This window comes from Perognathus longimembris, chromosome 4, assembly GCF_023159225.1.
Source record: "Perognathus longimembris pacificus isolate PPM17 chromosome 4, ASM2315922v1, whole genome shotgun sequence".
NCBI lineage: Eukaryota > Metazoa > Chordata > Mammalia > Rodentia > Heteromyidae > Perognathus > Perognathus longimembris.
The window spans coordinates 3,583,186-3,598,997 of NC_063164.1; the positions used below are offsets into that span (position 1 = coordinate 3,583,186).

Sequence of the window (15,812 nt, forward strand, 5' to 3'; positions counted from 1 at the left end):
ATCTCTGAGCCAACGCACAAATGTGTCTGTTACACACAACTCAAAAAAAAAAGGAAGGAGGACCGCTCCGGATGCAGTAATTAATATTCTTGATTCGTGAAAAGGCTTCGTAGGAAATGGTATGGTTCAATCAAAAGTCATTTTCTGTCGGAAAACGACTCCTCGGTCCTCTGTCGCCGTCTCATTTTGGCCCAGCCATAGCAGCGAGGAACAATTCAGATGCGAGCAGACTGTTTGGGATCTCTGAACTCTTTTAGCTTTGAGACTATTTGTGTACATGAAAATAAAGCCAAGACCCAAGATGGAAGGCCCTCAGATGCAATTACAATCAAGCACTGCTGGGTGGGAGGGAGGGAGTCCTCACGAGGCCGCGGGCAGGGATTGGAAGCCTGTCAACCCCAGGAGTGGCCGCGGGACTCGGAGCACTAACAACTACCAGATCCGCTCCGCGTCACTTTAGATGTGTCTCCCTCAGGACAGAGATCGCCCCATCCACAGTGAGCCCACAGGACAGGGGGGATGACCTTCAACCCGGGCGGCTGGCGGCCTTCAGGCCTCCATTGTGGGACAGCAGCGTACCTACCCACCTCCAGTTTTCCTTCTCCCCATTCCATCAGTGGCGTGCGTGTGCGTGTGCGTGTGTGTGTGTGTCACTGAGCCTTGGAGAACGGTGGAGCACCGTGCTGGCCAGGGAGGATCTCGGACACTGGAGCCGCACTTCCAGCCCTTTTTTGTTCTAGTTGTTTTTTAGGTAGGGTCCCCAATTTTTGCCCAGATTAGCCTCAGGCGAAGAGCCTCCTAGCTAGGGCCTCCCTCATAGATGGGATTTCACACGCACGCACGCACGCGCACGACTATGCGCCCAGCTTATTGATTGAAGTGCAGTCACACTCATGTTTTGCCAGGCTGCATCTGTTCCCTTTCAGTTCTTCACCTTATTTCCTAAAATAAACACGTACAGCTTTGACTAAAAAAAAGAGTATTTTTAATTTTTTAAACTTGGAAGTAGACTAGCTTTTCAACCATTTAGTTTATGCTGTGAGGAAAACACAAATGACTCTGCAGACCTATCTTGACATCTCGTTCTGTGGTTTGCGCCAACCAACCATTTTTTAAGTGCCTCTTGCCCAGTTCCCCTCTACGACTTAGCCCATGCAAAACAGGTGGCAGGGGGGTGACAGCCACCTTTCGTAAGAGGGAAGGGCTACGCGACCCCGCAGAGGGGACAGACGTGGAGAGGGGAGGAGTGCCCGCAGCCAGGGGCTGAGTCAGGACCGGGGAGGGAGTCCTCCCACCAGCCCCGCTGCCCTGGATCAAGGAAAGGCCAGTGCCTTGCCCGTGCTTTCGTCCACCCCTAGCCGCAGCTCTCTGCCCAGAGCTCCCGGGCGGCCTGGGAGATGGTGTCCTGCGTCCCCCGGCACATCGACACCAGAAAAGCACTGCTCCCCAACAGCAGCGCTGTCCCCACGGGCATGCAACCTACTCCTGGAGGCGGGTAAGCTAATCGGGGACAAAGGGAATCGTGCGGGGGACAGAGGAAGACCTGGGGACTGGGTAAGCCCTTGCCAGATGGCCAGGGTGAGGTCTCGTGAGGAACATGGAAGCCAGGGCAAGCCCCAGGCCACAGTGGTACCATATGGGCTCCTCCCAAAGAAACACCGTGCTTCGGATGAAGCTTAGCACCTGCCAATCAAGAACGCACTCCCGAGGATTCCCTCACCAGCTGGGAAGCTAGCTCACTGGTCACGTGCCTGTCCAGGTATCCCTAATGTGACAGGAAGCCCACCCCCTTCACTATAGTCCACAGCTCTCAACCTCTGTGATTCCCTCCCAATTAAACACCACCAACAACAACAACAAAACAGCTTTAAGAAACAGCTGCCAGGACTCCTAAGGTTACCCCTGAACGCCCCTGGATACAACCTAGGGGGCACTTCCTGAGACATTCCTATGGCTCTCACGTGCCTGGACACACCTGCCCACCCACGGAGGGAGGCCGGGGTCACTTTGGGAACAAGAGCACGAACAGACAGGAGTCAGGCCACCAGTCACTGTGAAAATCTAAGAAATCTCACCAGATGTTTTTAAAATATCCTAAGAGTCACAACTCTTGGGGTTAAAGCTTGTGAACGTTTTCTAATCATACCTCTAAGCTTATTTTTCTCTTTTATTATTAAGTCGTTGTACAAAGGGGTTATAATTCCATGATGGTGATGACGACGACTTAATTGTACTGAGGGTTTTATACTTCTGTAAGTCAGGTTAAGAGCACACTGCTTCCTGGTCAATGTCGCCCCTTCCTTCTTCATCTCCCCCATCCACACCCTCAAGTCCATCTTACGTTTTGTATGTGTCCAGTCCTGGCGCTTGAACTCAAGGCCCAGATGCCGTCCCTGCGCTTTTGTGGTCAAGGCCAGCACTCTTTCACTTGAGCCAAAGCTCCACTTGGAGCTTTTTAGTGTTTAGTTGGAGATAGAGTGTCTCATGGACTTTCTTGCCTGGGTTGGCTTTGAACCACAATCCTCAGATCTCAGCCTACAGAGCAGCTAGGATGACAGGCGTGAGCCACCAGATTGCGGGCTCAATCTTACTTTTTGAAAGGGCTAACAAGCTGGGCGCTGGTGGCGCACACCTGTCATCCTAGCTACGCAGGAGGCTGAGATCTGAGGATCTCTGTTCAAAGCCAGCCTAGCCAGGAAAATCTGCGAGACTCTCATCTCCAATTAACCACCAGAGAAACCGAAGTGCCACCGTGGCTCAAAGTGGTAGAGTGCTAACCTGGAGCAATAGAAGATCAGGGACAGCACCCAGGCCCTGAGTTCAAGTTGATATTCCCACCCACCAGCATGCAGGGGCATGCCCACCATTTGGGCATCTTCTGGTAACAGTCCCTATGGGCCAGGGCACTGCCTGGCACTTCTATGTCACCATTTTGAATCCTTGCTTTTTGTTCTGTGTCAGCATCTAAGATTAGCCAGGTTTTGTCCATTTTCTGTGGGAATCTTTGTGGTTTTTTTGCTTTTGCTTTTGAATTTATTTGAATGAGCTTTCCAGGATTCAGGAATAGCCATCTGGGGGCTGGGGATATGGCCTAGTGGCAAGAGTGCTTGCCTCATATACATGAGGCCCTGGGTTCGATTCCCCAGCACCACATATACAGAAAATGGCCAGAAGTGGTGCTGTGGCTCAAGTGGCAGGGTGCTAGCCTTGAGCAAAAAGAAGCCAGGGACAGTGCTCAGGCCCTGAGTCCACGCCCCAGGACTGGCAAAAAAAAAAAAAAAAAGGAATAGCCATCTGGCTGCCACGTTCACTGCAAATACTTTACCCTGAAACTGATCAGAACAAAGTTCCGGATTCACTAGACACAGAACATCTTATGATTATTGCTGATGTAGAATAACGTCAAGGGCCGTTTTCTTAACGGTTCCCGATTTCCTTCTGTTTGATTCCTTCTGATTTTCCATGGGTCCATGGGCTCCTGGGTCTTTGCTATCTCTTAAAAGTGTTGGCACACCAAGAGGCTGGTGTGTCCTGCCCATATCTTCTGGGCACATTCTAGTACTTTCCACAATACATCTTTCTAAACATTTCACTTAGTTGAAGCTAAGCTCACAGACTTGTCATCTAGAAAACTACACTTTTTCTTACTCTGACAACGGGTCCTTTCTTCTCATGTTGAGTTTCAGTGGTCTGTCGTAAAGGGTCATCCAAGTGGGGTAGAGAACACGCTTGAAGACTCCCGCACCCTGGCTGCCCGCTCCTACCCCAGCATAAGGATGAGAGGTTCAGGTGCTTTCTTCTCTGCCGGGTCCCCAGTGCTAAAAGTTAAGGGAGAATTGTTCTAGCAACATGGGATGCATTGATAGAAAGTGGGAGGAAGGAGGGACGGGTGAGCAAAGGAACAAAACTCAGCTCCAAGGGCAGCAAGGGGCTACCTCACAACTCCCCTTCATTTTCCCTCGGTCTAATCAATTCTTAATGCTTTCCACCCAAAGGCACCCTCCAATCAAAAGTATTTTTCTAAGCCAGGTGCAAATAGCTCATGCCTATAATCCAAAATACATAGACTGTAGTTCAAGGCCCGCCCAGAAAGAAAGGCCACAAGATACCCTTCTCAGCCAATAGCTGGACGCGGTGGTGTGTGCACCTATAATCCTAGATAATTGGGTAGCTGACTGGGAGGACACAGTTCCAAGCCAGCCCACACAGCAAAGTACAGAGATCCATCTTCAGACACCGAAGCCGGGTGTGGTGGCGCACCCGTCATCCCAGCAACAATGAGAAGCCTGAGACAGGCAGGTCGTGGTCCAGGCTCGTCCCTGCACTGTCTGGACAGGAAGTGAGGCCCTAACTCAGAAGTAAGCAGCACAAAGTAAAACGGCAGCAGGCATAGCTCAGTCGTGGAGCACCTACCTAGCAAGTGCGAACCCCAAGTTCAACCCCATCGCACCCTCGCCAAAAAAAAAATTTTTTTCTGATTGTATGAGGTGGTCATCCATTTGATTTAGTGACTTCCACTGCCTAGCAAATCCCATGAATTAACCCAGGCTGGGCACTAAGGAGACACTACTCTGATATGAAGGCAGGCTGCAGTCAAACTGAAGAGGCAATGCTTCTAACTGGCTTTGCATTCATCATGCACCCCAAGACCCGCTGGGCCAGTGGCCCGGGCCTTCACCGCCCCTCAGCACAGAGGGCAGGGAGGGAATGGAGACCACCATCACCGCTGCGTTCCTCCTCCAGACAAGCCCGAGCCATCTCGTGCGGCGTGGACGGGGAGCAGGGCCCTTCCCTCTGCGCTCTCGCTTCTCCCCGGGGCATCTGACTCCTGGCAAGAACGTGCCGCCTGCAGGTTCTCCGGGGTCGGTACCGGGACTGCTCTGCTGACAGGGAAGGGAGGAGACGGCATCTGGCACCTCCTGGAGCCCGATGATGCACAGACAGGGTGCACCGTCCCCATTCCAACACCCCGATCAACCAGAGGACAAAGAGACACCCCAAGGTGCCCACGGAGGCCCAGAGGACGGCGCGGGATAGAGAAAAAGAGATGAACATGGCGCACAAACAGACGCTCGCGCCTGCCATCTCTCCCCCAGTAGGGTGATTTGAAGTCAAAAGCTTGGCAACGCCAGCTGGCAGCCGCCTGGCTTGCGTGTGGCTTCCTCAGAACAATGGGGGGGAGGGGAGTCCCCAAGAAGTCAGCCCAGCTCTCCTGCCCGCCTTCTTCAAATGCGGACGGCAGCGGGATGACTAACTTTCCCCTGGTGGCATCCGTGTGCTCTCCTCCCGACTGCAGGGAGGCGAGGGGCCACGCGGAGGGAGGGCTGCAGGAAGAGATGGGCGCACACCAGCCACGATGAGCCAGCCACGATGAGCCAGCCTGGGAAAACAAGGCTGAGACCAGGCCGAGGACCGCAGCTCGGGGTTAGAGCGCCTGCGGAACGTCCTGAAGGCCCTCGGTTCCCGTCCCAGAACTACGAAAGTCAACAGAACTGGTAATAAGTCACGTCGTGACAGCATGGAAGTTCAAAGGAGACCTGACAGTCTACACTTTGAACACAGGGCCCTCTTGATGATTAGGCCACTCAAACATGGCTGCTGCATCAAGTAAGTTCAAAGGTCTCTGACAAATACAAGACACATCGTTCAGAGGCACTCAGGTAAATGGCTCAGCCGAAGATTTAAAGACCTTAATGGCAGGGCAGAAGGTGTCCAATTACTCAAATGATAATACTCAAATGATAATTACAAAACTCACGTACCATGCAGCTGGGACCAGCCAGGTCACTGGGACCCTTAGTGCGGCTGGGAAAGCTCATCCCGAAGACGCCTGGTTTTCCACGGGCTTCCATGGGCTTCCGTGGCCATCTTGGAGCCTGGACGTCTGGGCCTGCCACAGATGGTGTGGAAGGCCTCAATCTGAACTAACTGAGGCCTAAGGATGTCCTGAGTGGGCTATCCACCCACAGTTCCAGTACTGACCCTGGAACACGGATCTTCTTTCTCACCCTTGCTCAGAGGTGAGTGGGAAAGTTCAGGGGTGTGGTGGGAAGCAATTAATTCCCTGGGACAGGAAGGTGTGGAGTTTTCCACATGAAACTCAGCTAGGCGAACCCAGCTAACGAGAGAGCTGTAGACAAACCATTCCCAAGGCACATTTCAACCCCCTGCATTTCCAGGTCTGCTAAGAAGGCCACTACCTAGACGAGTCTCTGTCCTGAGAGCTGTCATTGGCCATTGTGAAGTAAAAGTTCATCATCTTTTTTCTTTTGCCAGTCATGGGACTTGAACTCATAGCCTGGGCACTGTCCCTGAGCTTTTTTTGCTCAAGGTTAGCATTCTACCGCTTGAGTCACAACACCACCTCCAGCTTTTTCTGTTTATGTGGTACTGAGGAATCAAAACAGAGGCTTTATACGTGCTAGGCAAGCACTCTACTACTGAGCCACATTCCCAGACCCTTCATTATCTTTTTTTTTTTTTTTGCCAGTCCTGGGGCTTGAACTCAGGGTCTGAGCACTGTCCCTGGCTTCTTTGCTCAAGGCTATTGCTCGACCACTTCAGCCACAGCGCCACTTCAGGTTTTTTCTATATGTGTGGTGCTGAGGAATCAAACCCAGGGCTTCATGCATGCTGGGCAAGCACTCTACCACTAGGCCACCTTCCCAGCCGCGCCCCCCCCCATTATCTTATGATGGTCTTTTTCTGCTTATTCAACAGAGCACCTGTCATGGGGTCTGTCCAAAGGGGAGCAGCTCTCAGCCCCTGGAGAAACTTCAGCATGGATGCACTCAAGTGTAAGACGATGAGCTAATTTTCAGGTGAGAACTTCACTCTAACAATAAAAGCTTTCAAAACCTGGGAAATGTCACCTTCAGACGGGAGGTAGGTTCAGGGCAGAACATCTGCCTCGCATATAAAAGGCCAAGCAATGGAAGAGGGGAGGTAGAGTCATCTTCCTCAAACACCCGCCATGACGGGAGCAGAGCAGACAGGTGAGCTGCCAGGGCACCAGCTGCCTCGACCCCCGGCCCCTCGTGTGCACTGCCGCCTGCCTGCTCTGAGGACAAGGTCCCTTGACCGGAGGAGCCCTAACCGGTGGAATCGGGCAGACGTGGCGCGCACGAGTCTAGACCTAGCTCACAAACCTTCCAGTGTAAAGCACTCCCTCTCTCTCCATCCACCCCTACCTTAGACGGCCGAGACCCAACTCAGAAGACTCCCTACTACTGCGCAAGGTGGCTCCGGTGAACTCCAAGGGAGGGAACAATAAACCACTGCTTCATTCAGCCACGAGGGTCTGGGGGCACAACTGTTACTACCTGACAACCACGGCAGAGAATTCGCTTCTCCTGAATCCTGTCATCAAACCTCCTTCACACTGCTGGCTTCTTCCTCAAGTTTAACTGGACTCTGTTTCACGGCAGGGCTAAGTTTGACGTCTTCCATCTTGATGCTCTCAGCCCCTCACACTTATGCTTGCTCTACACAGGCACGTATGCGTGCATGTGTGTCCATGTGCATGCGCATGTGTGAATGTGTGTACACGTGTGTATGCGTGTTCACAAGTATATGTATGTGTGTTGACACTGCTGGGCTTCAAGCCAGAGCCCCAGGTTGCTAGGCAGGTACATGTGTCTGTGTGCATGCATGCATCTATGTTTTGGCAGTACTGGGGCTTGAACTCAGGGCCTCCTAATTGCTAGGTAGGTGAGCTACCACGTGGGACACTAAGATTGTGAGATGGCTCACTCCAGAGCGGAGAGTGTTGAGGAGCTACTCTTGGGAGCTCCTTTGTGTAGACTCCCTAGAAAGGCTCCTGTAAGCACTACTACATCCAAGAGATACACATCAACCAGGAACTGACTGCGAGAGGCAGTCTCCGCAGACACCCTCCCCAGGATGAGGAGGAAATGGAGAGGAGATTGTTTTGGCAACGTGTTCCCTTTTCTTCCCACTCTCTCCAGTATTATCTAATCAGGAAGACATCTAACTGTTCTTCCAGATTCTCTCCTCTCTCGCCTCCAAGGACAGCACTGAGTTTTTTCCAGCCACCTGCAGTGGAAGCTCAAATCATCCTGTGACACGTGCAAGCCCAAAGCATTGACCCTGCCTGGCTCAGCAAGGTCCCTATTTGCAGAGTGTGGAGGCTGCTTTCTGTTCACTCCAGAGGCCTGAAAAAGGCAGTGCCAACTGTGGACTGTCATCTGCTTCCTTTGATTAGATAATCAGTTTTCTCTGAGGAAGATCAGAAGGCAAAGAAGAGCCAATTGTGTGTGCAAGCTCAGATACCAGAGACCCTACTAAGAGATAGCATAATGTGAAAGACTTAGTTTTGTTGTCATCCTTGTTGTCTTTACAGTGTAACTAACTCTAAGCTATGTTCCAACAGTGTGTTGCTTAGTTTCCTGGTTCACATTCAAAGCAAAGGGAACAGAGTTGCATCCAGATGGATCTATATACAATGACCCTACCTCAGGCGCCCCTGAGAAGGGACCTGGGACATGGGCTGTACAACACCACACCAGTGGGCACGGACCGCAGCCAGACATGGTAAATTCCAAATGACTTTCTCAAGGGAGATGTTTTGAGTGTTACTTTTCAACAGTGAACATCAGATCTATTCTTTTATGTCACATCAAGAGAGTTTTTCCAATTTCATCATCTCCCCCAAAGCTACTTCGGGAACCCCAACTGCTCCCTGATAAGCACATCGTAAACTATGAACTAAGGGTGCAGTCAGTGGGAGAGCCTTGCTTAGCATACGTGAGACCCTGAGTTCAACCCTCAGCACCAAACAACTAAATGTGGTGGGGACGTGAGGTTTTGCACAGTGCTTAGGAAGTGAGATGGTCTTATTCCCAGACAGCAAGGTCAACCTCTCAAGTGCATGCTGGGCTTCTCCCATCCTGAAAGCCAGGGACAGGACACAACCTTCTGCTGTTCTTGTAACTATTGGAAGGAAAGCCTGGAGAAGGCAGCAGCCAGAGCACCTGCTGGTTTCACCCAGTCTGGCAGAGAGGCCCAAGGCCAGCTACCTTCCAGGGTCCGCCAAGAACAGCTGGCCGCTGTGGATGGCTGTCAACAGCTGTCAGGGCAAACTGAGGTGGAAGGACTGGCTCAGAAGCTACCGTTCCAGAGAGACTTAGCAGTACCAAGAGGCGAGATCCTTGTGCAAATGCCTGCTTCTGCAGAAAGCAATGGTCTAAGACCTCCGTGTACAGCAGCGGTGACCAAGCAAAGACTCAAGTGGGCAGGTGCACAGGCAGGGCCTCAGGGGTCGCCTTGCTCAGGTAAGCTGGCGGGACTCACCGAGGAATGCCTGTTGCCAGCAGGCTGTGTACAGGGTAAACAAGGCCCTGGGAAGTAATGTAAAAACACAGAAAGAGGCCTTGGGCAAGCAGAAGGTAAGAAGACTCCAGAAGAAATAGTCAACAGTAAACAACCTGGGTGCTCCCTGAAAGAGCACAAAAGACAAACAAGCCAACAGTCCAAGGGAGCCTCGAACGGCCATTCAAATAACCCTGCAGAGGTAAGGCAGAAGGAAGGAAACAGTAATCTCTAAGAAGCACTGGATTAAGGTCAGTTATGCAATAATAAATACAGGAAACGTGTTGTGTTGGTCCAAGTAGATTAGGAAAAAATCATTTCAAAATAATTATTTCCTATAATACAGTAACATATGGAATAGCGCTTTAAAAAATATATATATATGTTTAGCTTAGAGAGACATCGTCACTTAAAGTACTCAGGAAACAACGTGTTTCAACAAAGACAGGAGAAATAGGTTTCTGAATAGCCAAGTGGGCAGAGAAAAGGCCTGACAGGCACAGGCAGGCAGGACACAAACAGCCCTGCACCTCCAACTTTTTGACATTTACCAAAGTGCTGCTTCAGTTATGTCCTGGAATGCAAGGAAGGCATGCGACCAAAAAAGGAGAGGGGTGTGTGGAGACATTTCTAACCCCAAGTTGCCCTAAAACACAGCCACAACAAAGGAAGAAAAAAGAAGAACCCAAATATTCAGGACCTATGCATGCTTTCCATTAGCAAGAATGCATAAGCCACAAGTTTTTGTTGTTTTGTTCCTTTATTTAAATAATTCCAAATGCCACTTGTACATCCTTTCAGATAATAGATGCAACTGCATTTCTGTGACTGAATGGTGGGCAGGGCAGGTGCTCTAGGTGGCTTATGCAAAAGACTCCTCAACTGTAAACTGCCTTCCAGAGACAAAGGCTGGGGGGGACGGGGGGGGGGGGGGGGGGGGCGGGGATTGGTGGAGGCCAACAGAATGGCCAGGTTGCCCACTTCAACCGAGCTACACACACACACACACACACATCAGGCCCACTGGACTTCTCGCTCCAATTATTCCAAGTAGAAAGACAAAGATCTTCCAGACGCACTCTTGACCGGCCAGGTCTCCCATGCTTCTTTTAGAGCGCGCCCCCTCTGAAGAGATGACAGAAGGTAGCCCCGAGCAGACAACTGGGCTGCGGAGAACAGGCCCCGCCTGCCCACCCCGCGGTCTCTGCTGTAGCCATTCCCAATTAAAACGGCTTAATGACAGACTTCGGCTGTTTATGAACACAGCAGCCAGTAAACAACCAGGAAGTGCCGCTGCATCCTACTCTCTAATTACACCCACTGTTGGTGGGGAAAATGCTACTTTGGGGTTTCAGGATTTCCTGGTTCCTGAGTTCGGAGGGGACTCTCAATTTGGGAGGTAATGCGCAATTCCTTCTTTTTCTGGAACGCAACCCTCTGCCCTGCCTTGGGCCAGGCTCTCGCAGGCTTGCACTTGGCGGGGAGGGCTGAGGCCGCCATGACCCCTAGCCACGGGTTTTCTTTGCTAACTGCCCAGTTGGGCTGCTAAGGCCTGGGGGGCGGGGCCCGTCAGAAGCAGGGGAGGAGTGGCCCCAGGGAAAGGAGCAGTAAACCACAGCAGTGCAGCCCCACACCAAAGGATGGCTCCAGGCAACTCAGGCATTCCTGCCACCTCCCAGAGATGGAGGGTGCACCGGAGAGGAAAAGGTTAAGTGCCTGTACAGGAAGAAACCTAATTAAATTGCCCTGGAGGCTGACAACACCTGAAGGGGGGGGGGGGGAGGGCTGCTGTTCCTGGCCAGGAGTAGGGCTGTTTCTGTGGGTCCCTGAACCCCCAGCAGACAGGTCACCCCTAAAAGAGGTCCTGCACCTGATACGTTCCCCAACATCTCAGCTAGAAGGCTCCACGGGCCAGCGGCAGGATGAAATGCAGCCCGCCAAGAGCCGCCACTTCCTAGAACAGAAACGGTCCCCGTGCTTCTCAACAGGCAAGACACACCTCTGGGACCCCAGAAATACAGCAAACATCCTGGCCAACAAAGACTGGAAGGGGAAAAAAACCCCACCCAACATGAGGTCACCCCGACACTTTTCCACATCTGTTCCTAGGCCCCGGCCCCACCCCCTCCGCCTCCCTGGCCTGCAGTCGCTGAGCAACGCTGACCAGAGAAACAAACTCCCCGTAGCGAGCCTCTTCCCCCCGTCCACCCTGGGCGGCGGGGGTTCCCGGGCCGCATGCACCCGCCGGTCAGCAGTGCTGGCCACACGGCGAGGCCGGATGAGGTCACCCACCCTACCGCGGCTTCCCAACCTGCCGCACCTTCCGGGTGGACGGCAGCTCAGCTCAGCCCCGCTACAACAGGGCCGTGCACCCGCAGCACCGCCACCAGGCAGCGTCGGGTGGAGGCCAGAGACACCGCTGGACGTCCTTCAGTGCACGGGACAGACGGTTCAGCAACCGACACGTTCACGGTGCCGAAGCTGAAAATGCCACCGTTCTCCCGGACTTCTGTCAGCTTCTCCACCTGCTTCCCCCGCTCCTGGGGGGCACCCTCTGCCCGCGGCCCACCAGGAAGAGCGCCCATCGCTTCACTCCCCCAGTCACTTCACTCCCAAGCGCCATGGATTCTTCAATTCTGGAAAGCAAAGCCGATGGCTTAAAACGGCCTGGCTCGGACGGGAGCGGGAAGGCCCAGGACAGAGAGGCCGCCGCAGGGTCGACACCCACCCCGTACCCGAGGTGCTGGGTAACAGAGCGCCACCTACAATTAAAAACGGCCCCTAACAAAACCACGCTGCAGAAGGCGGGAAGGAAACAGAACGAAAAAAGTAAAACCACTGAGGAAGCAGAGCCTGAAGAATCTGTTGCGGAAAAAGCACCAGACTGACGTGTAGTCAGTAGGAAGCTAAAGTATTTCCTGAAGTGGAAGGGATTTGCAGATGCTGGTAATGCTTGGGAACCTGAGGAAATGTGAGAGCATCCAGAACTGGAGCATTTCTTAATTGGCAAAAAGCTAGTCAAGTTAAGGATGGTAGAAAAAGAAAAGCTTTATCTGACAGTGAATCCAATGATAGCAAATTAAAGAAGAGCTGCCGCTGACAAGAAAGGGGCTCTGCCAGGGGCTGGGTCTCCAACAAGTAGCTGGAGCCGGACAGCAGTGGAGAACGGATGCTTCTCGTGAAATGCAGGGATCCAACGAAGCTCACCTGGTGCTGGCAAGAGAGGCGAATAGGAAGTGTCCTCAGATTGTAATGGCTTATGGGGTGGGGGGGGGGCAGTGCTGGGGCTTGAGCTCAGGGCCTGGGCACTGTCCCTGGCTTATTTTTGCTCAAGGCTAGCACTCTGCCAACTTGAGCCACAGTGCCACTTCTGGCCTTTCTGTGTATGTGGTGCTGGGGAATCGAACCCAGGGCTTCGTGTGTGCGAGGCTGACCTGCCCTTCCACACAGCTTCCCCCCACGCCCCCACCCCCCGCCCTCCCCAAGCAGGAAGTGAGCTGCTGCACATTCCTAGAAAACAAGATTGCAAACAGGGAAACCCAAGTGGCAATGCAGGTTTTTACAAACCACATACCATCAGGCCGCTGAGCCACCAAAGGGAAACCAGGAAGAACGTGCAAGATCAGCTAGCGTGTCTCTGGGTTAAATCAGCAAGCACAACTTGACATGAGAAACACACGGCCTCAACAGCGCTGGCTCCCCAGGAAGCGGAGCACTGAAGAGCTCCGCCGCAGCCCCGGGCCTGCACGGCCCTCCACGATCCCAGCTCAGGAGACACGCTACGGACATGGCCACAGCAGATGGTCTCACTAGAGGACACTGGGTGTCGCTCAGACTTGGCAGCCCAGCCCAGCCCGCAGTGCCTGTGTGCAAAGTGGACCTCTGCGTGTGTCATCAAGATGGCTAAAAAGGGGCTCCACAGAGGAAGAACACAGACAGAATGGAAGTTGGGGGTGGAGGGGCGGTCTCTCTCAAGGGCTCTTCCTAGGACACTCCATACCCTCAGAAAATGGCTAGGGCCCTTGAGACTTAGACTGACCCTGGGAAGGTGTTGTTTGTGTGTGTGTGTGTGTGTGTGTGTGTGTGTGTGTGACATGCACTGGCTGAGCACTTCACTAAGGACACTGCTAAGGTGCTCAGGGCTGGACCAGTCACAAAGCCAGTCTTTTATAATTCCCCCGCACAGTGAACAGGGACCACGTGCAGGTAACACACCTCATTTTCACCTTGTGCGTTAGTTAGGATCATGGGGACACACATGTCCCTAACCCAGGTAATAAAAGCTCATACAAGTCAGAGGGATTGCTCCTCAGGGTATGCTTAATGAAAGCTGGGAGTCGGCTCCCCAGGAGGTGGCGGCTGCCGTAACCCACCCCCCTTGCCTGGTCCACGATGGAGGGGCCATCCCGGCCATTCCACGGGTGCACAAAGAGCAGGGAGCAGGGAGGAGGTGTGAAGGGCCCACACTCCTGTCCACAGGCTGCCAGAAAACACTCCATGGCGTGGGGGGGGGGGGGGGAGCAGAGCTGCCAGCAAGAGAGCTGCGGGCAAGCCAGCTGGGGACTGCAGTGGCAACCTGAACTGCTCACTGGCCGCAGGTACGTCTAGGGGCTCTTCCGTGTGAAACCCCCCTTCCAGCCCAGGACATCGAGTACAGAGAAGTGAAGCAACCTGCCCAGGACCACACAGAAGTGAAGCCCGGGGACACTGAATCCAGAGGCTGCTGGCTCTCCTGAGAGGAAGCCAACTTGAGGAAGGCCAGGGTGAGGGAGGCCCGCGGGGGAGGAGCTCCCAAGGCGGGGACCGCGGACGAGGAGGGGCCGGCGAGCCACTGGACAGCACCCCCTCTCCACCAGCAGTGGCCGGCCAGCCCCTCCGCCCGGTCGCTCCCTCTCACTTTGCACAGTCGGGCCAGCGAGGCTGGATAACGTGGTTCTTTCTCCGCCAAGACTGAAGCATGGATCTGTGTGAGTCTCCTGAAACAGCCCCCCTCCCCAGTCCCCAGGGCACCCCCTGAACCGCCCAGAGACCCAGAAGCACTGCCATCATCAAATGTGCCATGTATTTACACACTGGGAGGGGAACGCGAAGCAGTGTCAACGTGTTTATTTGCAGGAGCAATGAACCCTGATAACACTGGTGGGGGGTGGGGGGGCCTGGAGATTTCCGTGCGCAGGCTGCCCGGGGGCATTGCTGGCACATTTGCATATGAAAGAGCGGCGCCGTGGACCTGTCACAATATTTTCTGACAGGCTAAAGGCGCGTTTCACGACGCGGCTCACAGTTACTGGAGGACGCGTTCACAATCTGTTTCCGCAATCTGCCCACCTCGCAGAGGCGGCTCTTTGGCTCTTTGTGTCGGTGGGGCTGGGGCTGGCTGTCACTCCGCGTGCATCCGTTGTACAGGCTGGCACGGGCGGGGGCCAGCACACAGACCTCGCTCACGTCACTGACGTCATCGGGAGGTGGCGGGAGGCTCCGCGTGGCCGTGGCGGCATGCGGGGGGGGGGGGGGGTCACATTCCAGGAAGGTCCACCGTACTACGCCCCCCCCCCCGCCCGCCCCCTGCAAAGCACTCAGGGGAGGCACAGAGGTCACGGCAGCGAGCACAGGCACAGCCCACACCTCCCCCCGCCCCCGGGTCCCCTAACTCCTCACCAAATGCAGTTTACAGGTAACAGGGCGTGGGGAAAGGCTTGTGCCACGAAGCTACAAAACCTATCGCAAACATCTTCCAAACTAATACGCAGAAAAACGTCAGGAGGAATTCAACCAACATAACAACAATGGTGTGGGTGCCAAGCCCTTGAGTTTCCAGAAACTAACTTTTCTTTCAATGTGTTTTTTATTTAGCACAAAAACCTTCCCACGGACCTCTGTGTTGCAGCTTCACATTCATGTCAGTATCACCCCGTCGGGAAAATTAAATGCAATGAGATACTTCACACACAGCGATGTAGCTGTTCGTATCTGATTCAGACGGCAGTACTTTTGCAATGTGTGTGTGTGTGTGTGTGTGTGTGTGTGTGTGCATGTATTCCTTTTTTGGCAGTCCTGGTGATTGAACTCAGGGCCGAGAGCTTGCTGGGCAGGCACGAAGCCCTTTGGAGTGTAGGTCTGTCCGTGTGTCTGTCAAGAAATGATGTGTCTTGCTAACTAGCTGTGGCCGCCCTCAGATCGCTGTGACTGTCTCCATCTCCTGAGCGGCTTGGGATTACAAGTGTGCCCCGGCCCAGGCACAGACAACGATGCTTTTGATACGGCATAAAACTCTTCTGAGAGCCACGGTTGCTTCTTGCCAAACGATCATCGGTCATTTCTTATTCCTAAAACTCCCCGCATGAAGGTTTGGGGTAGACGAAGAAAAGCACAAAGGCCACACGGTTCACAGGTCACATGGCTGGCACCAGGCTGGACATTTGGCCCTGAGGCGGCACACTGGGTCTCCAGGGCGGACACCCGGCCCTCAGCTGCACACTCCG

At 53.6% G+C, this 15,812-nt stretch overlaps 1 protein-coding gene and 1 long non-coding RNA gene across 2 annotated transcripts in view; both read right to left on the bottom strand.

Moving 5' to 3' along the window:
- Agap1 (ArfGAP with GTPase domain, ankyrin repeat and PH domain 1) overlaps nt 1–15,812 on the bottom strand; it is a 411,357-nt gene that overhangs the window by 305,434 nt on the left and 90,111 nt on the right.
- LOC125350163 lies at nt 220–9,707 on the bottom strand. Its single transcript, XR_007210684.1, has 3 exons — nt 8,536–9,707; nt 4,326–4,328; nt 220–230 (listed from the first exon to the last, which is right to left on the bottom strand). It is a non-coding gene; the product is annotated as an uncharacterized LOC125350163 (long non-coding RNA).